General features: G+C 30.1%; 1 long non-coding RNA gene across 1 annotated transcript; it reads left to right on the forward strand.

Annotated features, from left to right (window-relative positions):
• The first annotated feature begins 2,388 nt into the window (after positions 1-2,388).
• LOC149177580 (uncharacterized) lies at positions 2,389-7,683 on the forward strand. The gene is made up of 3 exons (XR_016258784.1): positions 2,389-2,499; positions 2,591-2,693; positions 7,448-7,683. It is a non-coding gene; the product is annotated as an uncharacterized LOC149177580 (long non-coding RNA).
• The last annotated feature ends 574 nt before the right edge of the window (positions 7,684-8,257 follow it).

The raw sequence follows: 8,257 nt of genomic DNA on the forward strand, positions 1-8,257 counted from the left end.
GGGAGATACTAGGGAAAACTTAAGATAGCCCAACTTTTAATTCTATGAAATAAGATATTGGAAGAATAATCACTAGTGAATATACCATCATAGAAAATTATAATGAGTTGAATTAGTTGATTGGGTTATAAAACTCTTTATATATAAGTTTAATTATTTTAGAATTAATTATATTGATAGGAGAATCATTATTCTTGTCACTATTTCCCCCATCTCCAACTTTATTATGAAAGCAAAGATGGAAGTAAGATATTAGGGAAAACTCATGAGGGTGGGAATGGGATTAAGGGGAGATAATTAGGAAAAAAATTTCATAGTTTTCCCAAATATCTCCACCACCCACCTTTATTATGGGAACTATTATAACTATGAAGATGAAGAAAAATATTAGTAAAAACTTAATACAATTTTACTTTTGATTTTATGAAATAAAATAAGGTAAACATAAATCACTAATAAATATAGTATGCAATAAATTTATAACAAATTATTTTAAAATATTTTCTTTTTTTATCTATTAGACTAACCACCTAAGTACCGAGCTCACCCATTCACTTTCAATCCAAAGCCCCATGGCCTATTTTAAAATAATTAACTATTATAGTAATAAAAGAATTATTATCTTTATCAATGTTCATTAAATAAGGATTTTCAACACTAATAGGAAATTGAGCTAGTAAGAAAAGAGATACTAAAAAACAAACACAATAATTAATCATTTATCATCTTAATAAGATTTTTATACTTTTTCTTCTAAATAAATATTTATGAGATTTTCTTTCTTTATTGGAATGTTTATAGTAAAAATTTAAAAGATTTATCACACTTGAACTAGCCATTTAAGATTTTTTTAATTGTAAAATGTTTTGGATTGATAATAATTAGATAATAATTAAATGTCTCGAAATATTTTGTCATATTTCAAAGCATTTAAAAAAGAATGTGATTGTAAGTACTTTATTAGCATCAATCCACTCACAAAAATAAAATATGCAATAAGTAAAATTGAAATGTAAAAAAAAAAAATGCAAGCATCCAAACTAATGCAATTAAAAGTAAAGATCTACATATACAAATACTTATATCAAGATAAGTTACATATACTTTATCAAAACCATTTACCATTCAATTTCCAAAAAATTAATACTAAGTTAATCCAAATGTAAATTACACTAATTTTATTTTTTAAAGGTTTTTTTAAATAATTTTGATGTTTTATAATTTTAATAAAGTTTACTTCTCTCCATATTATTATTTAATTGTATATATGAGATTATTATTTAATTGTATATATGAGATTCATAATAGATGTTATTATAAAATAAATAATTTTATTTTGAGTAGTTTTTTATTAGTGAATACTTATTTAGTTTTTCAAAATAATTTTGATGTTTTATAATTTTAATAAAATTAATTTGATTTTATATATGATATTAAAGTTAGATATTACATTGGAGTATATAGCAGTTTTTTGAGAGAGCCGTTTTAAAAAATATTATTTAAAAACAAAATTGAAAGCATATGACAACTCAACATTTAAATGGTAATTAAAAGATTCGTTTAAGGAGGAATGAGAATTAAAAGAAGGTTCTAAGATTTTAATATGATTCCCTAATAAAAAGTTAGCTAACGGTCCATAGGATTTGATGTTTTATAATTTACATTCTCAATGTTAATATTTGATTTTATTATGATATTTTATGTGTGATATTAAGGTTAGACATTACATTAACAGATTTTCTTGGGATAATATTTAAGTTAAAATGGTTCTTGGGATAATATTTAAGTTAAAATGGTTAATATCATATATTGACAAACGTGAAATAACGTTTTTTCATAAAAACAATAAAAAACAAAATTGAAAACGCATAAAAGCGCTGTTTTCAGAGATATCATTTAAAATCAAACTTGAAAGCATATGAAAGCGCAACTTTTAAATGGCAATTAAAAGACTGGTTTAAGGAGAAATGGTAATTAAAAGACGGGTCTAATGAGAAATGGTAATTAAAAGACGGGTTTAAGGAGAAATGATAATTAAAAGATGCTTTTAAGATTTTAATATGATTCCCTAGTAAAAAGCTAGGTAACGCTCCATAAAAGCCTTGCAGTTTCAGGAATGAGTTGAGTGATTATATAGTCGTGGCTTGGTGAATGAATCATGATAGAATCGGCGATTTAGACGACCTCACAAATTGCGTTTTGTTCATTCTCTCTCTCAAGCACTATGATGTACCCTGTGGTGTCGTATACATTAATGTGTTTGTCTACTGTACCCTGTGGTGTCGTATGCATTAATGTGTTTGTCTACTGTACCCTGTGGTGTCGTATGCATTAGTGTGTTGTGTAGTGTCATTGTATGTTTGCAATGTGTGTTGTGTAGTTGTCTGTGTTATGTGCGCGCACATGTTTGTGTTATGTGTCTGGATTTGTGTTAACTGAGAGAGAAAGTAATGGCTGAGGAGAATATGTATCGGTAGTTGAAGGCTAGCTTGATTTCAAGTGAGTTGGTATTCATGTCTATTTTCTTCAATTATTTTTAAATTTATTCATGGCTCTTTTCTTTTTTGATGAGCTGGGATTTTATATACAGGAGCTAGTGCAGGGCTTTCAGCATTTTTGCAACAGTAGATGAGGAGTTTGCAACCACCAGTTTCCATAGGTTCAACTGCAAAAGAAGATTTCTTCCAAGCAAGGTTAGTATTAGGGTAAAGATTTGCAGAGGTTTAGTCATTTATTTCAGAAAGAGGAAAACATATACCCTGCATAAATTACCACAGCTATTTATTTTCTGGGGTTTAAACCATTCAAACTTAAATGAACTTAATCTAAATTCAAAATTGAACAGAGAGATATGCTACCACGTACCCAGTGATGGGATCCATAGCATCCATAGGAACATAGCATTAGCATAAGGTCCTCTCCATGCCCTTACAGTTGGTCCTTCACATAGTTACACATATCGCTAACCCCTGTTTATTGAGATCCAGATTATGCAATTTGAGTAATCTATAAATCCCCAAAGAGTAATCTATATCCCTAGCCCCTGTTTATTGAGATCCTGATGCTTATGATTTTCTGAGTCTTTAGAGAGCCCGATGCTCCAGATTGATCGAGTAATTCCAGTCTCTGAGTTACCTATTCCAGAGCTTCTAGGTGAGCACCACCTATATTATATAGAGAGCGTATATAGAGGTCATTTCTTTCAGTTAATTGTTGAATCTGAAATGAATGCTGAAGAACTCGAACCAGAACCAGGGATTTGAATTCCAATCATTTTCTAATTTAAATATCCATCTATATTTTGTGTTGGGTTTTACGGTATTGGATGCACTTAATGATGTATAACATGCTTTTTAAGATTGACCTCTTTTGTGTTTTTTTGAATTTTTCCCTGAAATCTGTGTCCCCTGTATATCTGATTCGTTATATGTCTATTGTTATATCTACACTACACTGAGTGTTTGTTAGCCGATCTAGCCCTAGTCGGCGCCGGGGTTTTAGTTTCATTCCTTGGATAGCAGCCTGTGGCTTTATATCTGGGCAACTTTGGACCTGCCAAACAGAGGAGTAATGGTATAATAATATTCTTTGGCCTTAGTGGTCTTTCCACGAATCTTTATCCCTACTGAGATTTCCAGTATTGTATTATGAATGAAAAGAAAAAGCTGATATAAGTTTATGCTACCATTATAATAAAAAACACTTAAAGTTTATAGGGGAATTTTGGTACAAGTGTGCCAGTAGACCGGGGGATTCTTTATCCACTTCGACCAAGGACGGTAAGCCTGTGGCCTGATTGTTTATTTCATCTGCCCTAGAGCAGAGGTTAGATCCAATCATGACTTTCACTTATTTAAAAGATCAAAATTAGTTTCAGTGATGAATTGGTCTATCTATTTAATTTAACCATCACCACTCACATGAGTTCAACAATCTTCTTAAGCAGTATATTATGCGGGGTAGATTAAGCAGGAAGGTGGTTCATTACCCTTTGCCGACCTTACAGGGCAAGACCCTACAGAGACAGATCTAGACCCAACCCTTTCTATTGATTTTGCAATTCTAAAGCCAATTCTAGTCAATTCTATGTTGTTGGGCCTTCGTTCAAAGTTGTTGGACTGAAAGATTAATACTTGGTAAAAAGGAATTATCGTTAGATGTACAAATCAGAATTATCTTTAGATGTACAAATATTAAAATTAAGAAACAAGTATTGGCTACTTTAAACACTTATTATCTCTGTTGCCCTAGCTACACATCCTACATAGCTAGATGAATAGCCCACAGATGCAGATCCAATTCTAGGCACATAGCTAGCTAGCTACAGAACCAATTCTGGGGAATCTGTTAAGGAAGCACAGTGAAATTACTTTTGTTGGTCTTTTCTCAACTTCAGGTTTTTTATCATGGGGAGGAAGTCTTTAGTTGATTCTGTGTAAATGTTGATGTTGAAGTTAGTCGTTGAGATTTCTATGCATCCAACGAGATCTGTCTTATTTTTCGATATATCTTATTTCCAGGCATCTTGATTCGAGTTCTTAATTCTAAATGCCTTGATTTAGGTATTACTAAAATTAATGATATTATATCTTTGTAAAAGAATAGAATAGCTCTGTAAATCTGGGACACTTCTCTCTGTCCATGACTTTATACTGGTGTCATCGGATCTTTAGCAAACGGTCTCCTCTGTTCTGGTCATTTTATAATTTAACAGTGTTCATTTTTCAACACATTCATATCATAGTACTGGAACTCAGGTGGGAAAGTTATCAGTAATTTGAACATTTTGAAAACCTAATAAATACAAGTAATAAAGTGCTTCTCTTTTGAAAAGAGGCATCGATGCCCATGAAGGAAAATCCGCCCGAGGCTGAGAGAAATGCATCATTCCATTCTAATTTTGTCCCTCGGGAAGTCATTTAGGGTTTTGCGTGATCTGTTTCAATAAGAATAAATTCATAGATTTAGAGAAAATCTAGATAGCTCTGTTCTCTTTACAAAAGAGTTTCCCTCTGGCCTGGATTCGATTTGAATCGTTGTCATCTAATCCCTTACTTTCAAATTTTAATATTATTTTATTTTAACAAGAAGTTAGTGATTTGAAATGAAGTGCAAGAGTGATGTGTAGTGTAGGAGTTAAACAAGTATGATTTATAATGAAATTTAAACTGAATGGTAAACTTTTCTATTATTCCATCTAAATAATAAATAAATTCATAATTTTAAATATGATAAAATTTTCTACCCAAAAAACTAAAACTATAATTTCTAGTAAAAAATAAAAGAACTAAAACTATAATTTAAAGTAAAAAATAAAAGAAATGTTTGAAATTTCTTTTAACGGTTGGAATAAACCAAACTCAATCGCCTAAATCATTCACTTAAATAAATGATGAACTTAACTCCTTAATCAACATAACTAAAATAGTCTACTAGAAATCTTTCGAATCTAAACTACCTTCTCTAGGGCTTAGTGGAATTCCTTATTAATGAGATGCCAATCCTAGTCTGCCCTAGTGGAATTCCTTATTAATGAGATGCCAATCCTAGTCACTAGACAGAAAAGGAGTTTGATGGAATCACTTGGATCCGAATACTTTCCCATCCAGCAGTATGGCTTCTTAAAATTTATAAGTTGTCTAACCAGGCTTTTCTTGGCCTCAGTAGAATGCACAAGACAATAATAGCATTATTTGCACAAGACAATAATGGCATCAACAATAATGGGTAATGAATAGTAAGGGATAACAACTATTCCAATTCGAATCCAAGCATCATTACGGGAACTCTTTTGTAAACAGAACAGAGCTATCACGATTTTCTCTAAATCTTGAATTGATTCTTAGTGAACTCTTTTTTTAAGAGAACAGAGCTATCGCGATTTTCTCTAAATCTTGAATTGATTCTCAGTGAACTGGATCACCCGGAACCCTAAATGACATCTCTAAGGGACAAAATTAGAATGGAATGACCCAACATTAATATTAATATGATGCATTCCTCTGCCTGTTTTGTTTTCCTTCGTTGGTATTTATTAAGTTACCAAGCAAATCATATAATAAATAAAATAAAATAAAATATATATAAGGATGTTGATTTTTAATGATTATTTAAGAAACAAATAAAAATATATATTAATATTTTTTAAAAATATATATTAATATTTTTTAATTATAGGGTTATTTTATTTTAAATAAAAATAATTATTTATTATTATTAAAAAATTATGCTTTATATAAATTATTGAAATAAAAGTAAACATAAATTGAAAAAATAATTTGTAAATTAAGATTATTTTAAGTAGTTGGAAAGAAGAAATAAAATCTTTTACAAGATTTCAATTTTCTCAAACAAGGTTTTACCATATAAATATATTATTCTATCTCTCAATCATTTTATTAAACAAAATCTTAAAATAAACTCTTTGCTATGGACAAGAAGAAGAGAATAGAGGAGTCTCTAGGATGAGAGTAAGAGGAGACTCTTTGCTAAAAATTTGTATAAAGTTATGTTGTAGGGAGAAAGAGGTGACCCAGATTGGGGTTCCCTTCTTTTACAAAGCTATAACATCATTAACTTTAGTAATACCTAAATCAAGGAATCCAGCATTAAGAATTCGCAATGAGATGCAGGAAATATCAATTGGCCTCTACATTGCAGTGAATCTACTGAAGACTCCCTCCCCATGATAAGAAGCCTCAAGCACATAAAAGACCAAGTTTGGAGAAAACACCATCAAAAATAATTTCATTCATAATGAATGAAAGCTTTGTAGATAGCTATGTAGCTAGCTAGCATCTTAAATTAAAGTAAAACAATAATATATTTGTATTATACCAAAGGCATATAATTAATTTAAAATATTTAACAATTTATTAATTAATCTTTTAAGATTACCCTTTTAAAATTGGGCATCATACCCGAGTAATATCTTTTAGCAATGTTTAATGTAATTTAGATATTCACAATATTTAATTAACTAACATTAAGTTAGGAATATTGATTAATAACTTTAGTTATCTAAAGAGGCTATCTTTGATATCTACTAACTAGTTGAATTTGAAAATTATTGAAGAATTTAGATTACCCTTTTAAAATTGGGCATCATACCCACTTATATTTGTCCACAATATTTAATGTAATTTAAATATTCACAATATTTAATTAACCAACATTAAGTTATAAATATTGATTAATAACTTTAGTTACCTAACTAAGCTATCTTTGATATCTACTAGCTAGTTGAATTTGAAAATTATTGAAGAAGGATTGCCCCTACTATATGAGTATGAATATAGTATGAATATATCTTATATCTGTATTGACTCGTGCTTCAATAAATTTACAAGTATATAAATTTCTATTATTTATTAATAAGAAGGTTTTAAATGTTTTTTTAAATCAGTGCATTTTTCATTAATAACAGTTGTCCTCCTGTTGTCTATAGCCTTTTACTCTGCTTTAGTGAAGGAAGGACTCGAGCTCTGAGATTTCAAGTGCGCAACACAATGTAGAAGCATGAGCAGGAAACAGTTGGTAGACCCTTGTAATATCTCACTAAAACTGGCATCAAAACCCTCGCGTGAGACATTGAGATAGTTAAATGTCCAAAATATATAATAAAGGGGATATGTAAATTCACCGGAGGTGGAGACGTGCATAGGGCGCGTAGTCAATTCTATGTTGTTGGACCTTTCGTTCTTAAGGTATGTTGTTGTTTCGTACTATTGTAATATACTGAATCTACAATATAGAAAGATAAATAAGAAAACCTTCTATTCGATCGCATAATATTGGTGGATTTTTATTGTAACCCTGCAAATAAGAGGGCATTTTTATTTTTACTATATGGATTCCATGTATTTAATGAACCACCCAATTAGTGAAATCGACTGAAAACATACGAGATCTCAACCCAACAAACATACGAAAGGTTGCAAACAAGGGATTCTGTCAAATTTGAAGGAGAAAAGAAAAACATGCAAAACAATGACATGCTCTACATATGAAGATACACAAAGATACAAACAAGTGAATTTGTGAGCTAAACTAGAGAAAAATAATAAATTGGAAAGGGAAAAAGGATAAAAAATAAAAATAAAAAGGCTATTTGGAGAGAAGAGTAAATATGAAGGATGGGAAAATAGAATGCAACGAAGTTGAGTCGGCTCATTCCTTCATACCAAGTCAAAATTTTCGCAAAATATAATTACCAAGAGAAGATGGTGTCATTAATCTTATCAAGATTTGCAGTCCA

Source organism: Pinus tabuliformis, chromosome 4_1 (assembly GCF_031772625.1).
Source record: "Pinus tabuliformis cultivar Carrire ecotype Pingquan chromosome 4_1, CPIR1, whole genome shotgun sequence".
Taxonomy (NCBI): domain Eukaryota; kingdom Viridiplantae; phylum Streptophyta; class Pinopsida; order Pinales; family Pinaceae; genus Pinus; species Pinus tabuliformis.